Source organism: Lissotriton vulgaris, chromosome 12, assembly GCF_964263255.1.
Source record: "Lissotriton vulgaris chromosome 12, aLisVul1.2, whole genome shotgun sequence".
In the NCBI taxonomy this organism is placed as follows: Eukaryota; Metazoa; Chordata; class Amphibia; order Caudata; family Salamandridae; genus Lissotriton; species Lissotriton vulgaris.
This window is the reverse complement of record NC_141700.1, coordinates 803,886,513-803,904,557: the sequence shown is the minus strand read 5'-3', so window position 1 is coordinate 803,904,557 and position 18,045 is coordinate 803,886,513. Positions and strand designations below refer to the sequence as shown.

Below are 18,045 nucleotides of genomic sequence, written 5' to 3'. Positions count from 1 at the left end.
TTTCATTCTTTGTCTGTGCAAATGGTATTTCATGAAAGGGCACCCCCCTTGAATGTGGGCCACGCCCCTTAAATATGGGCCACGCCTCTTGAATGTGGGCCACTTTTTTCGTCAGTGCCCGGGCCGAATTGTGATCCCAATCCGACCCTGCCCAGCCCTAACACTTCTCCCTTAAAATATAAGTCCGATATGCTAGTGTGTCTCAGCCGGTTCACCTCTCGGGTGCAAACACTGGAAGTCCTGCATCCGCACTGACTCTGCCCCAGCCCTCCCGGGCCCGTCATGTGGGGGCAGACAGTCCTGCCCCCACCCCCCCACTGACTGCCCCAGCCCTCCCGTGCCCGTCATGTGGGGGCCGACAGTCTGCCCCTGCCCCACCACCAGGCGTTGCAGCCCTGAGCTCCCGCCCCCTCGAGCCCTCTGGCTCGGCTCGGCCCGGGGGGTATAAAAGCTCCTCCCGGAGGGGGCGGTTCTTCTAGGCGCGCGTGGGCGGTGCAGACTCTCCTACAGTCCGAGCGAGTGAAGGTGAGTGAGCGCCTCGAGCGGGTCCGCAGCGCTAGGGCCAGTGTTTGATGTTGGGGGTCCTCCATGGACCCAGCTCGTAGAAGCCTCTCAGCCCGCTCTGGGCGCTAGTCTGAAGCATCCTTCCCTGCATAGCTCCTCGAGGGGTATTCCCAGCCCTCCCATCCACAGGCGCTACAATCCGTAAACACAGGAAAAGCCCCCCCCCCCCCCCCCCCCGAATACCAGCGTACGGGGGCGGGGCGGCACACGTGCACTTCATTCATGCCGGTCCCCCCTCGAGGCGCTTCTCTTTCGAGCCCCCCCCCCCAACACCAAACACGCATAAGACCCCTGCTGTCTGGGCCCCGCCCACATGCACTTTCAGGCGGGGAGGGGGGGGGGGGGGGGTTTAGAACTACCGGTTCCAGCATCCTACGCGCTCAGAAGCCAGGGGTGGCAGAGACGCGAGCTCGAGGCAGCGGCAATGATGGGTGGGTGGGAGATTAAAGTGGGGGCCCAGGCATGAGACAGCTGGGGGGGGGGTCTGACTGCAGCCGTCTCACATGAGACAGACCAAGGAGGCTGCAGACTCTGAAAGCACAGATCCTCGGGCTCGGCCAGGATCACAGGTGAGTCGGTGCGCCCTGCATGCTCACCGCCAGAGGGAGCCTTCCACTTACAAACCCTGGCTTTAACGTGTCAGGAACAGCGAGAAGACTACAAGTCCCAGGATGCATTGTTTTAACTGAACTAGGAGTGGGGAAAAGGTGCAACTTGTCCTCTCTTAACCCCAGAGCAGACATCCTAATAAAGGTGGGGGCTCCCTAAGGGGGGCAGCAGGCACGTGACATCACCGGGAGAGGCTCCCACACCTTGTAACCCCCAGGGTCTTATCGAACACTTCTTTTATTTTGATGTACACATCGTCATTGTTGAATGTGTAGGTGTTAAGCGCTGACGCCCTGCATTGGGCTGAGTAGTGCCATGAGTCACCCCAAGGCAGGGTGTCGGAGCGCTTTACAGCCCACAGACTCTAATAATTTAAAACCTTCTCTTTTCTTCGATTTCTTTTATAGCGCTTGTGCACTGTAGTGCCTTTGTGTTAATGTAACCTTTGCTTTTGTATTTTGTTCACTTGTAATGTTCTCATGTATCGGTTCTGTTCCTATTGTGAAGCGCTCTGACACCTTCGGGTAAAGTCCGCGCTATATAAAAACGCACAAATAAATAAAATAAACACACGTGACCCTCAACTCCTTCTCTGCTAGGCTTTCCCCTCTCCCATTCCCCCTCTTTTCCTTCCTGTTCCGGTCTCTTGTCTTCCCCTGCCTCCTCTCTAATTCCTATGCTTCTTTCTCTTCCTCCTGCCCTCTTCTTACTGTTCTTCTACCAATCTCTCTCCTCAGTCTTTCTCAGTCCCTCTCTCCTTTTTAGGTCCTGGCCTGCGATGGCTGCGCGTGCGCAGTCTTGCTGACGAGATTTAATGTTTCTGAGTAAGTTTCACTAGCGAGGTTATGTTATGTTATGTTATGTTATGTTATTAAAATTTTGTAAAGCGCACATACGCCCAAGGGCTTCTTGGCGCTGAAGAGATAAAAAACATAACAGAGGGTGAGTCTGCCGGGAGCGATTATTTCAAGTAGGCTTTTGTAAAGAGGTGAGTCTTGAATGCCTTTCTGAAGGCAAGGAGGTCTCTACTCTGTCTGAGGGCTAGTGGCAGAGAATTCCATAGGGTAGCTGCTAGAAAGTGGAAGCCGCTGCCACCTTGTCGTTTTTTCTTAAAGCGCGGTACTTCAAGAAGGTCTTTGTGGGCTGATCTAAGGTTACGTGAAGGAACGTATCTTCCGATCAGTTGTCTGATGAATAGAGGTCCCTTGCCTTGCAGAGCCTTAAAGATGATACATCCGGCTTTGAATTCGGCTCTTTGAGCCACAGGTAGCCAGTGCAGGCTCTCCATGCCTGGTTTAATCGATTCCCATTTGGGTACTTTACAGATCAGCCTGGCGGCCTGATTCTGTAAGTACTGCAGTCTTCTAAGTTGTCCTACAGGTAAGCCAAGGTATAGGCTGTTTGAGAAGTCGATGTGGGAGAGGACTAGTGCCATGACCACCTGAATTAAAGCAGAGGGAGTGAGGAAATGGGCAATTTTCCTAATTTTCCTCAACTGGAAAAATCCAGAAGAAACCACGGTTCCAATTTGGGATCTTAGCGAGAGGTCCTCGTTGATGGTTATCCCCAGACTTTTTACAGTCAAAGATTTCTTAGGGGGGAGGCCCATATCAGTAGGCCAGAAGTTGGGGCTCCAACTGATTTCGCTCTTGCCGGGCAGGATCAACTCAGTTTTCCCTGGGTTTAATTTAAGGTGATTTGAGGACATCCAGCTCTGGATTAAAGTCATAGTGGCTTGGAAGTCCTCTACCGCGTTTGGGGAGTTAAGAATGAAAACGAGCTGCAAGTCATCTGCATAATTGTATGCAGTGACTTTGTGCTTTCTCAGAGCGAAGAGAAGGGGCCGCATGTATAAGTTGAATAACAAGGGGGATAATGAAGAGCCTTGGGGCACCCCGCAAAAAGACTTGATTTTGGCAGCAGAAAAGGAACCTAAGCAGACAGACTGAGTGCGTTCAGAGATGAACGATTTCAGCCAGGTTAGGGCAGAGTCTCTGAGACCCGCCTGTTCGACACGGTTGACCAGGATGGAATAGTCAACCGTGTCGAATGCGGCGGACAAGTCAAGAAGTACTAGGGCCTGATGGAGGTTATTATCAGCGTTGGACCTCAAGGTGTTCTGGACGGCCAATAGAGGTTAAGCCCTGCCCCTCTTTTCCATTGATTGGCGTCACAGTTCATGCTAAACGGTGGTCAGCCATTGAAAGAGGTTCCAGTGACGTTCTCTTTTAGAGCCGTCCCACTTGGACTGGCTTCCTTGACTTACGTGTGTGGTAAAAGGTTTGTTATCTTCATGGGGCGAAACAGATGGCCCCTTAACCGCATCGCTGCAGCGGTAATTTTTGCGCTACGCGGCTTTTTTCAAAAAGCTGCGTTAGATGACGAGCTCAGCTCGTCATCCGCACACGCCCCCCGTGGCTGACGAGCTGAGCTCGTCATCCGCATCGAAGGGGTTAAAGAAGATAATAAACCTTTTCCACCCACCTAAGTCAGGACAAGCTCGTCCAAGTGGGACGGCTCTAAAACAGAAAACACTGCGTCATGGCGAAGACTGACTGTTGGGCCTCTTGTTCGCTGCTCTTCGGGATTCGTATCTCTTGTTTAGTTTGAATATGCACATTTTGGTATTGCTTGTGAAAACTTTAATCCTCGCGCTCCCCGTGAGAAACAACTGCAGGAACCGGAGCGAAGGGCAGGTACAGTATGTTTTTTCCATCTTTGACCATATTTGTTTTACTTTAAATGGACTTGCGCGCTCTCATCCACTTTTCTGACGGCCTAATTGCATTGTGTGCTCTCGCCCTCTTACTGACTCCTTCTTCTTTCTTTTCACAGTACGCGGTCCAGCGCTTCATGCAGCTTTGCTAGCTTTTGAGCACTACCCTACCAAAAGCACGATGCAGATATAAACATTGGCTGCCTTTGTGGTACCGCGCTTGTTGTCACTGTTATCACTCTATAGCGTCTTTCCAAAGAGGTGCCCTTTACAGCCTGACGCTCTGCCTTCAGCGTTTCCCATTCTCGGTGTTTATTTTACGGATTGCAAAACTAACTGAACTCAGCTTTTCCTGCAGCCAAATCGAGAATGCTATGCACACAGCACTTCATGCAGCTTTGCTGGCTTTAGAGCACTACCCTACCAATGTCAAATAGCGGAACCATGAATGTTGTATCTCGTGTGCCTCCTTTCGTCTTCATTTGTTTAGCTTTTTTTGTGAGCCCAGGCACTACTTTTGGCTGCCCCGAGGGACAATATAAATGTAACGCCTGTAAGGTGAAAGCCTCACTCCAGATCTCTGCAGACACGGTCTCCAGTCTACACCTTTTCACCTACAAATTGCTGATTTCTGGTTTTAGTCTAATTAGTGGAGTGGGTAAAAAAACAAGACTACAAGACCCAGAATGCATCCGGCTAATCACAGGCTGTCTAGGGCTGTGAACAGTATCCACGGTGGCCTAGAGTAAGGCGATACCTGTAGGCCGGTCTGTCATGGTATACGGGGGACCTCGACAGGCGCTATGTGGCATCAGTTTGGAACCAAGACTGTGCCTTATGTTGTGATGGACAGACAGGGAGTCTCCATTGGGCACCAGAGCAGGGTCTCTGCGTTTCCTCGTTAAAGGCAGAGCAGCTGCAATGCGGTTAGAATGGCCCATCTTTGAGGTCATTGGCGAACTTATGACATCACCCAAATCCTCCCAGTTTAGGCCCCCTCTGGTAATATTCTGTATACATGGTTGGCCCATTTTATGCTCGAGGAAGTGCTTTTTCGAGTGGCCTGGTGTCACCCCAATATCAAAGGTGGTGGCGTTTGCAGCTGCACGGCCCAACTCTGAACCTTGTGATGCTACCCAGAACAATTCCACAGCGCGGGGCCTGCCCCCCATGGGCGCGAAGAGAGAGAGGCTTCCACAGTTTTAATAAAATATTAATAGACCCACCCTGTTCACTGTTAAACCACGGTTTGCGATTGGTCCCTGCAGTGCTTTGCACAGCCGCCAGGGGGCGCCTCCGCCCGTAGGTTGTGCTCCAGGAGCCTCGCGAAAAGTCGCCTGCTCGGCCGATCGGGAGCAGGCTCTGGACAGACGGACGCCCTCTTGTCTCTGGGGCCGGTGTCAGATGGAGGTGGCTCCGCCTCCAACACCACATTCTCTCCATATTCACGCACTGGGGCGCCGGTTTGGTGCAATGAATACTCGTGCACGGTTTGTTTGCGGAGTCCCGGTTGGGGCTTTTTGTCTGCCTGCCTCATTAGGGAAAGGTCAAAGGCTGAGGCCGGCTAACGTCAGATACATCCAAAAACAACGGTGATGGATTGAATGCTTGAATTAATCTCAGTCATTGGCAATCACTCGGGCCGCATCCCGAACCATTGTTTTTGGCCCACAATGCACCACACTTTGGGTCTTTTGGGTCTAGCTATAGGCAACTCAGGCTTTCATCTGCTCCAATGCAAAGAGTCCAGCCTGAATTGCCAGGCCAGGTCCTCCCTGAAGCTTGGTTCCAGCGGGACCGTGAGCACGGATACCTAGTCTTGCACCGTATTTAGGTATCCGTATTTCGGACCCCATGCAGTGGACCCCTCATGTCCACAAAATGCTGCTTAGCCATAAAAGGGTTGTCGGGGCTCTCTACAAGGAACAGCGTTTTGCCACGACCCGACCCATTGCACCCGTTAACATCTATAAGGCGAAGGGTGTTAGTTCTGCCCTCTATGGTGCAGCGCTTTGGGGCACTTCCAATATAGACTCGTTGACAAGGTCTGAGAACAAATATTTGCGGGGTATCACGTCGCTTCCACAGAGTACTCCAATGATACCTCTCTTGCTTGACCTGGGTTGTAAACCCATTAACGATCTGGCCAAACTCCGACCTTTGCTATTATGGGCTAGACTGTGGCGAGCGCCTGAACTTGCCAAGTACGCTAAGGGTTTAGCGGAGGTGATGGCAATGGTGGGCTGGCAAAAAATTAAATGGCTTAAGGACGTTAAACATCTCCTTTGTAAGCTAGGTGTTGGTGAAGCCTGGGATAGCCGGTCCTCCCCACCGAAAGCAACCCTAAAGACTTTGTATTGGAACTGGGTCGCCAACAGAGCTAGTACAGACCTATCTCTTGGGAGGTTAAGAAAAGAGTTCCTTGAGCACAAGGAGCTACCATTCCGGGAACTTTATTTAGACCTGGTCTGGCAACCGCCCTATATTTTCGTTTAGAGTCGGGTCTCTTCCAGTTCGCACCCTAACTGCCCACTGGAAGCCCAGTTCGCACCCTAACTGCCCACTGGAAGCCCCCTTCCCAAACCGTTTCTTTCTGCCCCTTCTGTCTAACAAGTGAAGAGTCTGTACCCCACATTCTGTTTGTCTGCCCGGCTTATGCCCGACCAAGGCAAGTATGGCTTAAACCGATATGTCGGACTATGGGAACCAGGCATTCTAGCGCGGCACTTTGCATTTTAACTTCAGACACCCGGCCATTGTATACCTGTGGTGTTTCGAAATTTTTATCTTGGACATGGTCCAGTAGAGCCAAAAGGCTAGCATCAAATGTTTAATTGTTTTTTAACCAGGGATTATCCTTATTTCTTAACTGTTTTTATCCCTTTTTATTCTTGATATCTATGTATTTATAAGATGGAACTTTGCAAGATCTTGTAAATAGTGCCAAAATTAACAATCCATTTTATATTTCTCCTTTGCCTGTATACTGTGATGCGTTTATGATTTGATTTATCGAAATAAAGCCTTTTTGACTAACTAGTCTTTCACCCGTCTCTCTTCTCCCTTCTTATTTCACATTCTTTCCTGTCTCGCGAGTCCATCCTTTCATCTTCTTTGCCTCCCATCACTCTGTTCAGCCCTTCCCCCAAATTCCTCTTTCCCTCCATACCTTTGATTAAACCCTTTTCCAGCTCTGATTCACCCCCTCACCCAATATTTCACATGCTGCTTTCGCACTCATCCTTCCCTAGCTCAGTCTCCCTACTCTCTTCTTTTCTCTCCTGCCATGAAGAATGTTTCTTCCCTCCTGTCTTATCTCTTCTTCGCCCCTTGTCGTCTTCGCCTTCCTTCTATCCCACCCCTTCTCTCCTGGCACCCGGCATCGCCCGTCTGTGGCTCCCATGAGGTGGTGCTAGTCTCCAGGCATTCTTGCTCGTTTCTCTTCCTGCAGGCAGCTCTGCGCTAGTCTCGCAAGTGCTTGCGTGTTGGTCTGCACACAAGGCCTTCCTAAACAGCCACAGACCGTGCCTTTTTCTGTTTTAAGGTGGTCGTCCTTTGCCAACGGCGTCCCTTGTGTGATAGTCTGGTGCTGGGCCCTCGGCCCACAGGCAAACTAGAATGATGGACAGACACAGTTGGTTACTGGGTAGCACTGGACACGAGCACGTGCGCTTGGCCCCTTTTATTGTCAGGGTCACTTGACTAGTGACGTCTGTGAGGGGTGGGTGTAGTGTGGTTGATAGAAGGTATTGCGGGTAGAATCATCTATCCTCGAGGCTTAGCGCGAAATCAACTTTGAAACATCGAAGTTTCTTCTCCAAGTTCCATGAATTTTATTTGCAACTTCTGAATTTTTCAAATGTGAATTAGGACATCGTGTGTCAAAAGAACTTCCTTGCGTGCATAATTACATTCTTATGTCGCAATACTGATGGTAACATATCAATTTCAATTCACCCAATGCATTTCGGGTCATGCAACCGTGACCCTTCGTCAGGGGTGAGCAAATGGACGCCGTCGCGTCTCAGGGAAATCTATCGGCTACCCCTGATGAAGGGTCACGGTTGCATGACCCGAAATGCATTGGGTGAAGTGAACTTCTATGTTTCAAAGTTGATTTCGCGCTCCGCCTCGGATAGATGATTCTACCCTCAATACCTGCTATCACATTAAAAGGCACGACCTGACTACGTGCGACGACCAGAGCGCATTTCGTATATATGTATACTTAACATTAAAAACTGTTCAGCAACGAGTGCACAGGAATAACACCTCCTGTAGTGTGGTTGAGGCACAATGCTAAACACTAGACCGGTTATCACTCATCCCTCCCAAACTTTATGAAAAGTCAAAACAAAGTCCAAACCTGTGGGAAGGATACCTAACTGAAATCAAAATACAATGCAATAAAACCACTTCCACAAAGTCTCTTTAACCGCTTGCCAACCGCCGGCAATGGTATCGTTGCAGTCAGGCTCACTAGTTCTCTTTAGCACGATGCCAGGGTGCCCTGCGGACCTAGTCTTTCTTGGACTCAACAATGTGGAAAGAGACTCCTCAGTCTTTCTGTTCCACGTGCAGTGAAGGTACATGTGGAGTGATGGTGGACTAGGCGTGTTCCGTGTTCCACCACATAGTCCTGGTTAGTGTATTCTATCCATATTGCCAGTATTGATCCTCTCTGCCGATAGGTCTGCAGTTGCCGGACATCCCTCTCACGGATGTCCCCTCTCGGGCTTGTTCTCTCTCAGAATGACCCGGAGGCCCTCTTCTGCCAGGCTTCCACTGCACCGGGTGGACTTCCGCTGTGTCACTCCAACCACTTTAGAAGATTTGCTATGGGCAGTCTATTGTGTTCCACGCTCCACCAGAAAGGGTTGCTGTTGGCTCCTGCCCTTTCTCACAAGACCTTCATACCCCTGGAACCTGCATACGAGTGGTTGTGGATCCACCTCTCGTGTCGGGACCCGCTGCCACCAGCGTCCCTGAGGCCCTTGCCCCTTGGATATCCACGGTCTCCCGTTCTAGCCCTAAGGTAGGTGTTACCATTGGTCCATCCTGCTCGCTTCTGCCGTTACCAGGAGATCTGGGTACTAGTAGGTTGGTGTTGTAGGTAGATATTTATTTGGTGTCCCTGGTGTTGGTTCCAGTCTCTGTGCTCCGATGTGCATGCATGATTCACCTTTCCTTTCAGGTGTCCCTTCTGGGGTGAGTTGACCTGTCACACACCTCTTTACTCTTCTCTGCTTTTCTTCTTCACCATGGTATCTTGTCACTCTGCTTCGGTCTTCACTTTCCTTCCTTCGCGACGCGAAGCTGCGCCTGCACTTTATTTATTTCTTACGCGCGCGGCCACCTTCCTACTATTTATTTATATACAGGTCTTGCCTGCAGCTTGAATTCACTTCTACCAGCAACCGCTGGCCGCGCACTGTCCGTTTGGCTGCGCTCCTCTACTGTTGCTTTTCACCTCCTGGGGTGTGCGGGGGTCACGGCAGTAAGACCGATACTCCTGTACCCTCTTACATGTTAAGCACGGTGGCCACCCGGCCCTCGCAGCGGGCAGCGCAGGGGCGGGTGCTGGTGCCGGTCCGATCAGTTGCGGGCCGCACGCTGTCTCCTTTCACTGCTTCACCCCCACCGCAGCAGCCTTACACAGTGCACTTTGCTGCGCGGGGCAGATTTCTTTCCCTCGTGGGGGCGGGGGAGTTGGTAGCTATTCCACTCTCCGACCTCCCGCTTTAAGCCGGGCCATACTGGGAACAGAAACCGGCCCTGGCAAACTGCTCAGGCCCCCCCCACCCTCTGGGTGAGGGGTGTGCAGCAGAGTAGTTTGCAAGGGCCGTTTTCGTTCGACTTTGTTACTGTGGGCCGATCTTGCAGGCACCCAGTAACAAACAGCCCCCCAGGTGCTCAAAACCGTTCCCACCCTAGCGGCCTACTGGGAAACCCCCGGTGCACACTATGGCCAGTCCAGCCCTGGCTTTGTCTACTTTGCTGCCACTTCTGACCTCCCTTTGGGCTCATCTTCTGGCTGATGTTGACTCAGACCTTGTTCACCTCCCGGTAATCTGCAGCGGCAGCCTGCCTCCTGGCAGTCAGCCCGCATGCCATTCTTCTGCCCTCCTAGGGCCTTGCATCACCGGACACAGGGGCGGCCGGCTCTTCTGATGAGGGGTGGGCTCCCGATCACCATCTCTTCACCCCAGGACGCTTCACACACCCTGCTGGTCTTCACGTCAGTCAGCTTTAGGGCGCTGGTCTTCAAGTCGGTGCGGGGTGGGCTCCCTATCCTAGTCTTCACACCTGGGGTCCTTCACATGCCCTGCAAACGATCAGGCGCATCTCTTGCCTGCTCCAGGGGGTGCCCTCAACCCTGGTCACACTCTCCCCCCCCCCCCCCCCCTCCCCCCCCCCTTACAACCTTAAAAAAGGAAGCTGCACACGCAGGACTAGCCCACTCGTTGCCAATGTCATCTGCTACTGGGCCCTAGGCCCATATGCAATCTATAATAATGGGCAGACAGTTGGTTTACAGGGTAGAACTGGCACAAGCAGTCTTGGTCTTCTCTTTCTGTCAGATGGCTTCTGACTTGTTTTGGACACCGAGGCAGTATCCTCATTACTCCACATTCTTTTTTTCTGTTTTTTTTTGTCTTTCAGTTTTCTTATTGATCTGTAACACTTTGTCACAGTTGAAGTTGGTTCACAAGGTCAGCTTTGTGATTGGCTGTGGGTAGCGGTCAATTGAGTTTGCAGGAATGTCAGCAAGTTTCTTCTGAGTCTTGTCTTTGTCTGTCAAATACCTTCTGATAGTGATGAGTTTTGGATGTCTGCCGAGGCGGTTGCCTCATTGTTTCACATTTATTTTGAGGTTTGTTTTTTAGTCCCTGTTTCCGGTTCACAAGGTCATTGCTGAAATGGGACGCGGGTAGTGGTCAAATGGGTTTGCAGAGGTGTCAGCAAGCTTGCTGATCAGTGGGTTTTCTTTTTGATTACATTCTTCTGGAGTTTGCGGAGATGGTCGTCCGGCATCTCAACACCTAGGTCTCTGTAAAGGTCTGTCTTCTTGTGAAGATAGGAGCACCTGCTGCAATCCGTAAGGCCTTGCTCTGTACTTTCTGCAAGTCTTGCCGATACTTGGGATGGCAGGAACTCCAAACTGGTGAAGCAAACCTCATTGTTGGTCGTATTATTGCGTTGATTGCTCGCACCTTGCTCTACATGGGCATCGACTTCGTCTTCAGGAGTGGGTGTAAGGCAGCCAGTTTTGTTGCTTTTCTCTGGCAGGTCTTCTAGACGTGGTTTCTCCAGCTGAGTTTAGACTCCAGTCACCCCCAGGTAGGAGCGGTTTGTTTCCCGTTTGATCTCCTCCCCATTGAGGAGGATCTGTGGATGCTTCCTGTTCCGATATATGATGAATAATGTTGCTGTGGTTTTGCTTGTGTTCAGGGTGATCTACCAGTCTCTGTACCATTCGGAGAGTCTGAGCGATGTCTCGAGGCTCTTAGCCACTTCTATTTCGCTGAAGGATTGGGAGATGACTGCAATATCGGCATAAAGAGCAAGATTAGTCTTCTTTAAGTCCGTGGGGACATCGTTTGTAAATATATTGGAGGAAAGGTCCAAGAATTGATCCCCGAGGCACTCCAGTGAGGATAGGGAGTGATGAGCATTCCTCCCGTGCCGCCACGTGGAAGGTCCATTCTAACAAGTAGCTAGACAGCAGCTTAACTAGGTAACTTGGAAACTTGAGCTCGAGTTTTGTAAAGCAGTCCCTTGTGCCATACTCGGTCGAATGCTTTGAAAGACTACTCCAGTCGACTTGTGGATGTTGAATCCATGGCTGAGGTCCAGAACTCTGAGAAGTTGGTGATTTGTTGAGTGGTGTTTCCAGAACCCAAACTGTTCTGTGGAGAAGAGGTTTTCAGTTGGTGCAGAGTCAATGAGACGAGCAAGAATAACTTTTTCAAAGAGCTTCGATACGCCTGATAGCTGGTTTATGGGGCAGTAGTTTGCAGGACCTCGTAATGGTTTTCCAGCCTTAGGGAAAACTACGACTCTTGCCTCTCTCCAAACCTTGGGAAGTACTGCTGCTGCATACACGCATTGAATATCTCTGCAAGACGATCCACTGCAGCATCTGGGAGCATCTTGATGGCTTAGTTTGTTTTTCCATCCTTTCCTGGAGCCTTGCCATTTTTTAGTTTCTTTACCAAGGGGAAGACTTCATCGGTTGAGCATTCCTCAATGGTTGCAGCTTTGGTTTGACGGGTGCTCCAGGTGGTGCTTAGTGACCTCTTGTTTAACTTCTGCTGCCAGTTTGCTTGCCTGGTTAGGCCTGAAGGATGCCTCCAGTGTCTCGGCGAGGACCTCAGCCTTTTCTCTGCTGCTGCATGCCAGGTATCTTTCCTTGTATGGGTGGGTTTGGTTCCTTCTTCCCAGTCAAGCGTCGGGGCATTTTCCAGAGAGAATTCAGTCCTTCAGGTTGGCTGTAGCTGCTTCCCATTTCTCACCTCTGTGCTGGCTTATTTGCATCTTCAGCTGTCTTGTCAGTTTGTTGTACTTCTTCAGATCAGGGGTGCGGTACTTTTGCCACTCTCTCCGGGCTCTGTTCTTGTCAGCTATCAACTTCTTGATGCCGTTCGGGAGGTCATAGATCAGGGGTCTCCAAACTGGTCCTGGAGGGCCGGATCCATGCCAGATTTTTGGGATATCCCCATTGAGATACATGTAGTAATTTTAAAAATCTGGCATGGATCCGGCCCTCCAGGACCGGTTTGGAGACCCCTGGCATAGATGGAGCAGCGTTCAGGTCAATTTCTTCAATGCAGCGTCGGGGGGCCAGGGACCAGTGTCTCCTCGAGGCGTCTCTTGTACAGACTCCAGTCCACCTTCTTGTAGTTGTGCCTGGTGCCCTGTTGGTTTTCAATCACTTCTCCAACAGTGATCAATACTTGGTAGTGATCCGATGAGTGCTGTAAAAGTCTCTAGCTCCATAAACTGATAGATTCTTCATGACCACTACGTCCAAAACATTGGGATTGTACCGTGCAGCACCTGGATAGTGTGTTGGGCTGGCCACTACAAAGTCCTCCTTCTTTGAGCAGGCAAGTAGAGCGTGTCCTTTCCTGTTTGCAGTGCAAGAGTTCCAGCACTGGTGCTTGGCATTAAGGTCTTCTCCAATTAAAGTTGGGATGTTGGGGTCCAGTAAAGCATCTAGGTCTTTTGGGTGTAGCTTTTCTGGGGGTGAGTAGGCAGAAATCAACCGTAGAGGGCCTGCAGATGTGTGGATCTGTATGCCAGTTGCTTCGAAACTCCCCACTGGTGGTAGTGGTGCGATCTTGTGGTGCTTCACTGTTGTGCTGACAATCACTGCTGTTCCTCCGCCCTTGGCTCCAGTGGTGCGATCTGTGCAGTACACCCTGTGGTTTGCTAGGATAAGCTTCTGGCTTTCTTGGAGATGGGTGTCTGAGATGCACTATTCTCACATTCTTAGTTTCCATCAGATGTAGGAGTTCATCTGTTTTCTTCTGAATGCTGTTGGCATTCCACATCAAGAGGGAGTTTCTTTTAGTTTTTGCTGCCATGGGAGTAGCTTTCTTCACCTGTGAAAAGCCCAGCGATGAGATTTGCCACCATTGTCACCACAGGGTGGATGTCCATGTCTGAGACTACTTTCGCAACCTTCATAATGAGTTCCTGCCAGTAGATGGCTGAGCCTATTCCACAGGATGGTCCCGGTGCGGTTGTTGGAGGTGGGCTGACTTGCTTAGGTCCTGCAATGTCCGCGTATGTCCTTCCATCCACTTGTGCTTTGCTACGGCTGTTGGTTGTATTGGGGGATGAGATCCTGGGTACCAATGCAGGAGTGCTGTTGTAAGTCTTCCTTTGACTCTGGTCTGTTGCGTATCGAGCAGACCTTTGTGGTTGGGGGAGTTGCTTACGTGCATCCTTATTTGCCTTCTGCAGGTAGGTACAGCCACAGTAGCTTGCTGGGCGGTTTCCTGTGAAATGTGCACACATTGCAGGTTCGGGTTCTCGGTTCCTGGTGCATTGGTTGGCGTGCACTTGGCCCCTTTTATTGTCGGCGTCACCTGACTGGTGACGCCTGTGAGGGGTGGGTGTAGAATGTGGTTGAGGCACAATGCAAAACACTAGACCACTGATCATATGATCACTAATCCTTGCACTTTTTTTTTTCGTCCAAAAGGGCATGTCCCTCTGATCTGCACTTTACACTTAGCAGGAGATGCTCCGTGCTTTGCCTGCTCGGGCTTCTGTCCTCTCTGCTGCCTGCTTCATCCACCATTACTTGTACTCTGCCTACTGGCCCCTCTGCCTGTTCAGGCTTCTGTCCTCTCTGCTGCATGCTTCATCCACCATTACTTGTACTCTGCCTCAAACATGCAGCAACTCCTATAGAAAATACAATTTCTATTTATACATACTCTGGAAACTCCTCGTTTGTTGTAGTCTTACTTTTTCATGTAAATTTCTGCCTTCAAATGCCTGACGGTGGAGGTATAAAAGTCAGCAGTTCTTATTGGTCATGTCTTTGGGTTAACAAAATATAGCTCAGTTTGAGGCAGTCTGTGCTGACTGATCAAAATAGATCTCAAATTAATATCAACGCCTCAAGGTAGTAAGTGCTATATACATATAACACGTTCTAACGATTTAAATTTGGCCTAACTTTCATAATTAAGTGAAATGATGCTTCAAAGAAATTGTACCTACAATTCCACAGTAGTTGAGGACAGCATAGCCCAGTGTACAGTAATTAGTCAGCTCTTCAATCCCTGGCGGCGCAGCACCAAGGATAATGGGCTGCATGGCTAAATACTTAGAAGGCCCCATGGCGAACTATTGGCTTTGCCAATGCTTGTTTTTTTTCCTATTTAGGTAGTTTGCACTGAGGCCCCTGTATTCCTTTTCTCCACAAGGTATCCTCCCCAAATTTGTGTCATTTTCTTCCAACATCAGGAGGATTTTAAAGGTGCCCAGAGTTTGATCCTCCCTGGAGGAGACCCAGAAAGTAGCCAAAATACAACTAATTTTATATTTATTTTTTTAAATGGGGGTGGTGGGGGTAGTGCTGCAGAAAGTTTTGTTTTTTTTCGCTGCAAATGGTGTCAACAAAGGGTTTGTGGAGCTGAATTCAGTCTTCCCAGATTTCAGTGATCAGGCAGACTTTTGTCAGAAATCCAACATTTTATAGTTTTTGCCTTTTACTTGGACATAGCCTATTTTTACCATGTTGTCTGCTTTTTTACTACGTTGTCTGCTTTGAACGGCCTTCTAGTTCGAGGTAGAAATGGGTATGAAAGCAATAATGGGTCCTGAGAAGCTATACATTTCAGGAAAGTAGAAAATATTCTGAACTCTGCAAGCAAGGGCTTGTTTGTGTGGATCGTTCAAGTTTTTTTATATAGAAACAGTTCACTAAGAAATAGACAATGAGTGTAACAAACAGCTGTTTGCAACGTTTTTTCACCTGTATTCTCTTCGTACGACAGATTTTTTAAAGCAATGTACTGTTACATCCGCGGGCCTTTACTCGTTGTGGGGATTTATAGGACTTGTAGGTTCATAAGAACCCAACAAACCCAGAGCCAATAACTGAGCAGCGACTTGCAATGGTTTTCTATTATGTACCGGGTAAACAGCAATTAATTTGGGAAAATATAAATAGGTCAAAATTGGTATGAAACACCTATGTATTTCTGAAATTGGAACAAAATGTACAGTTTAGAAACAGTAGATATTGGCACAATTACCACACTAGCATGAGAATTATAGGTCAGTTTTCAAAATGACTTCTTTTTTACACATGGTCTTGCATTTGGAAGGCAGAAATGCATCGGAAGTCAATAGGTAATAAGTTCCTCTACAATTCTGTTCCCCCAAGTCTCCCGATTAAAATGGTACCTAATCTGTGTGGGAAGGCCTAGTGCCTGCGACATGAAACTGCCCAAAAAGCAACATGGACACATTTTTATAGTGAAAACGGACCCTTTTCCTGCAAAGTGCCTAGCTGTGGATTTTGGACCCTAGCTCAGCCGGCACCTTGGGAAACCTAGAAAACCTATACATTTTTAACACTAGACACACAGGGGAATACAGAATGGGGTGACTTGTCTGGCTTTCACTAGGTTCTGTTATCCAGAATCCTTTGCACACCTCAAACTTAGTAAAAAGAAACTTTAATCACATTTCTGTGATAGAAAGTTTGGAATCAGTGTGGTTCCACAAACCTCCGCCCATCTCACATCCCCCAAAGTCTCTCAATACAAGTAGTAACTCACTTGTGTGGGTGGACCAAGTATCCACAGCAGGGAAGGACCCATAATGTTTTGTGGAAAATTCAAAATGACCTATCACAAAACCTCGTTTTGCAAGGGGGGCACCTGTGTGTTTGGCCCTGGGCTCGACTGCCATCTAGGGAAACCTACCAAACCCAGACATTTCTGAAAACTGGGCAATCCGAGGGGCCCAGGGATGTGTAGCTTGCATGGATCCCCCAACGTTTTCCTACCCAGAATTCCCTGCAAACTTCAAAATTACCTTAAAAAAAATCCTGTTTTCCTCACATTTGTCTGAGATCGTGCCGGCACAAATATCCCATCAGTGTTCCCCTTATTCTCAGGATAAAAATGATACCTCACTTGTGTGGGTGTCTAATGCAGAATCGCCGTAAAACATATTTAAATAAAAAATATAGCTCTTAGACTGTGCTGTGCTATCCCCTCAATTCCAGTCTGTGGCCCTTCCCAGTTGCAGGCCCTTGGCCCAGCCACACAAGTGAGGTATCGCTTCCCTCTGGAGACTGAGGGGAACGCTGAGTGGTAGGACATTTGTTCCGGCAATGTGATCCCAGCCAGAAATGTGAGAAATGCTATTTATTTAAGCTAAATATGAAGTTTGCACGGTTTCTTGGTGGGAAAATGTTGGGGGATCTGCAAGCCATACCTCCCTGGACTCCCCTGGGTGTCTAGTTTTCAGAAATGTCAGGGTTTGGTCGGTTTTCCTAGATAGCCGCTGAGCCTGGGGTAAAAAAACCAGGCGATCCCCTTACAAAATCAGGTTGTTTTAACGCATAATTGTTTCTACAATGTTTTGGGCCCTTCCCTGCCAGGGGCACTTGACACACGTGTGAGTGAGGTACCATTTTTATCGGGAGGCTTTGTAGAATGGTGGGTGGATGCATGTGGACCCACACATATTCCAGAACTTTCAATTACAGAAATGTGATTTTAGCTAAATTTAAAGTTTGCAGGGGATTCTTGGTAGGAAAATGTTGGGAGATCCAAGCAAGCCACCCCCCCCCCCCCCCGGACTCCCATGGTGTCTAGTCTTTCAGCAATGTCTGGGTTTGGTAGGTGTCCCTTGATGGCCGCTGATCCCAGGATCAAAAACGCAGGTGGCCCCCTTGAAAAACCGGGTTGTATTGTGATAGGTGGGCACCTGTGTTTTTGGTCCCGGTTTCGCAGACCCCTAGGGGACCCTAAAAAACCCAGAAATATCTAAAAACTAGACACCCATGGCAGTCCAGGGAGGTATGGCTTGCATTTATCCCCCTAATTCACGTCTATTCAACCGGACCACTCTGCAGTTCAGCTTGGTGCAACTGCACTGTAAAATTTAAAACCATCAATATTGCATCTTGTTTATGTAAACCTCTGTATACGTATCTTATCTAAAGATATTTAAACAAAATACCATGAACAGCTCCAACTCATGTTCAGTTAATAATACATTTTTAATTTAAACAAAATTACATAATGCTAAATATCTCCTGTTTCCAGGGATTCCGTTTTGCCCAATGCATTTCGGGCCGGAGGGCCCTTCGGGCTTCAATTTATAAAATACAAAACTTTTGTTGCCACATATTCATTGCGCAAGGAAATAATCAATACACATAATTTTTCTTGGTGGTATATAAGAACCAGTTACATACATGTGAAGTGCGCAGGAAATTCGTCACCATTTTACAGTTTAAGTTGGTGTTAAAAAAACAGTAATGCATGTGAAGTGCTTCCCCTCATTACAGAGCAGAATAGTAGAAAACAGAATTCAACACTCAACGTGCTGCCTGTTTAATAGAAACAAAACCGTGACTGCCAATCACATGAAAAGATATTATGCGCGAATAA

The 18,045-nt window shown here is 48.9% G+C and overlaps 1 protein-coding gene across 3 annotated transcripts in view; it reads left to right on the top strand.

Moving 5' to 3' along the window:
- Window positions 1-475: 475 nt before the first annotated feature.
- Window positions 476-18,045, top strand: part of LOC147678795 (baculoviral IAP repeat-containing protein 7-B-like) — a 135,037-nt gene continuing 117,467 nt past the window's right edge. For all 3 annotated transcript variants that reach the window (XM_086946641.1, XM_086946640.1, XM_086946642.1), the window contains exon 1: window positions 476-525. The gene's annotated coding sequence lies outside the window, so the exon portion shown is untranslated. The remainder of the gene's footprint in view (window positions 526-18,045) is intronic.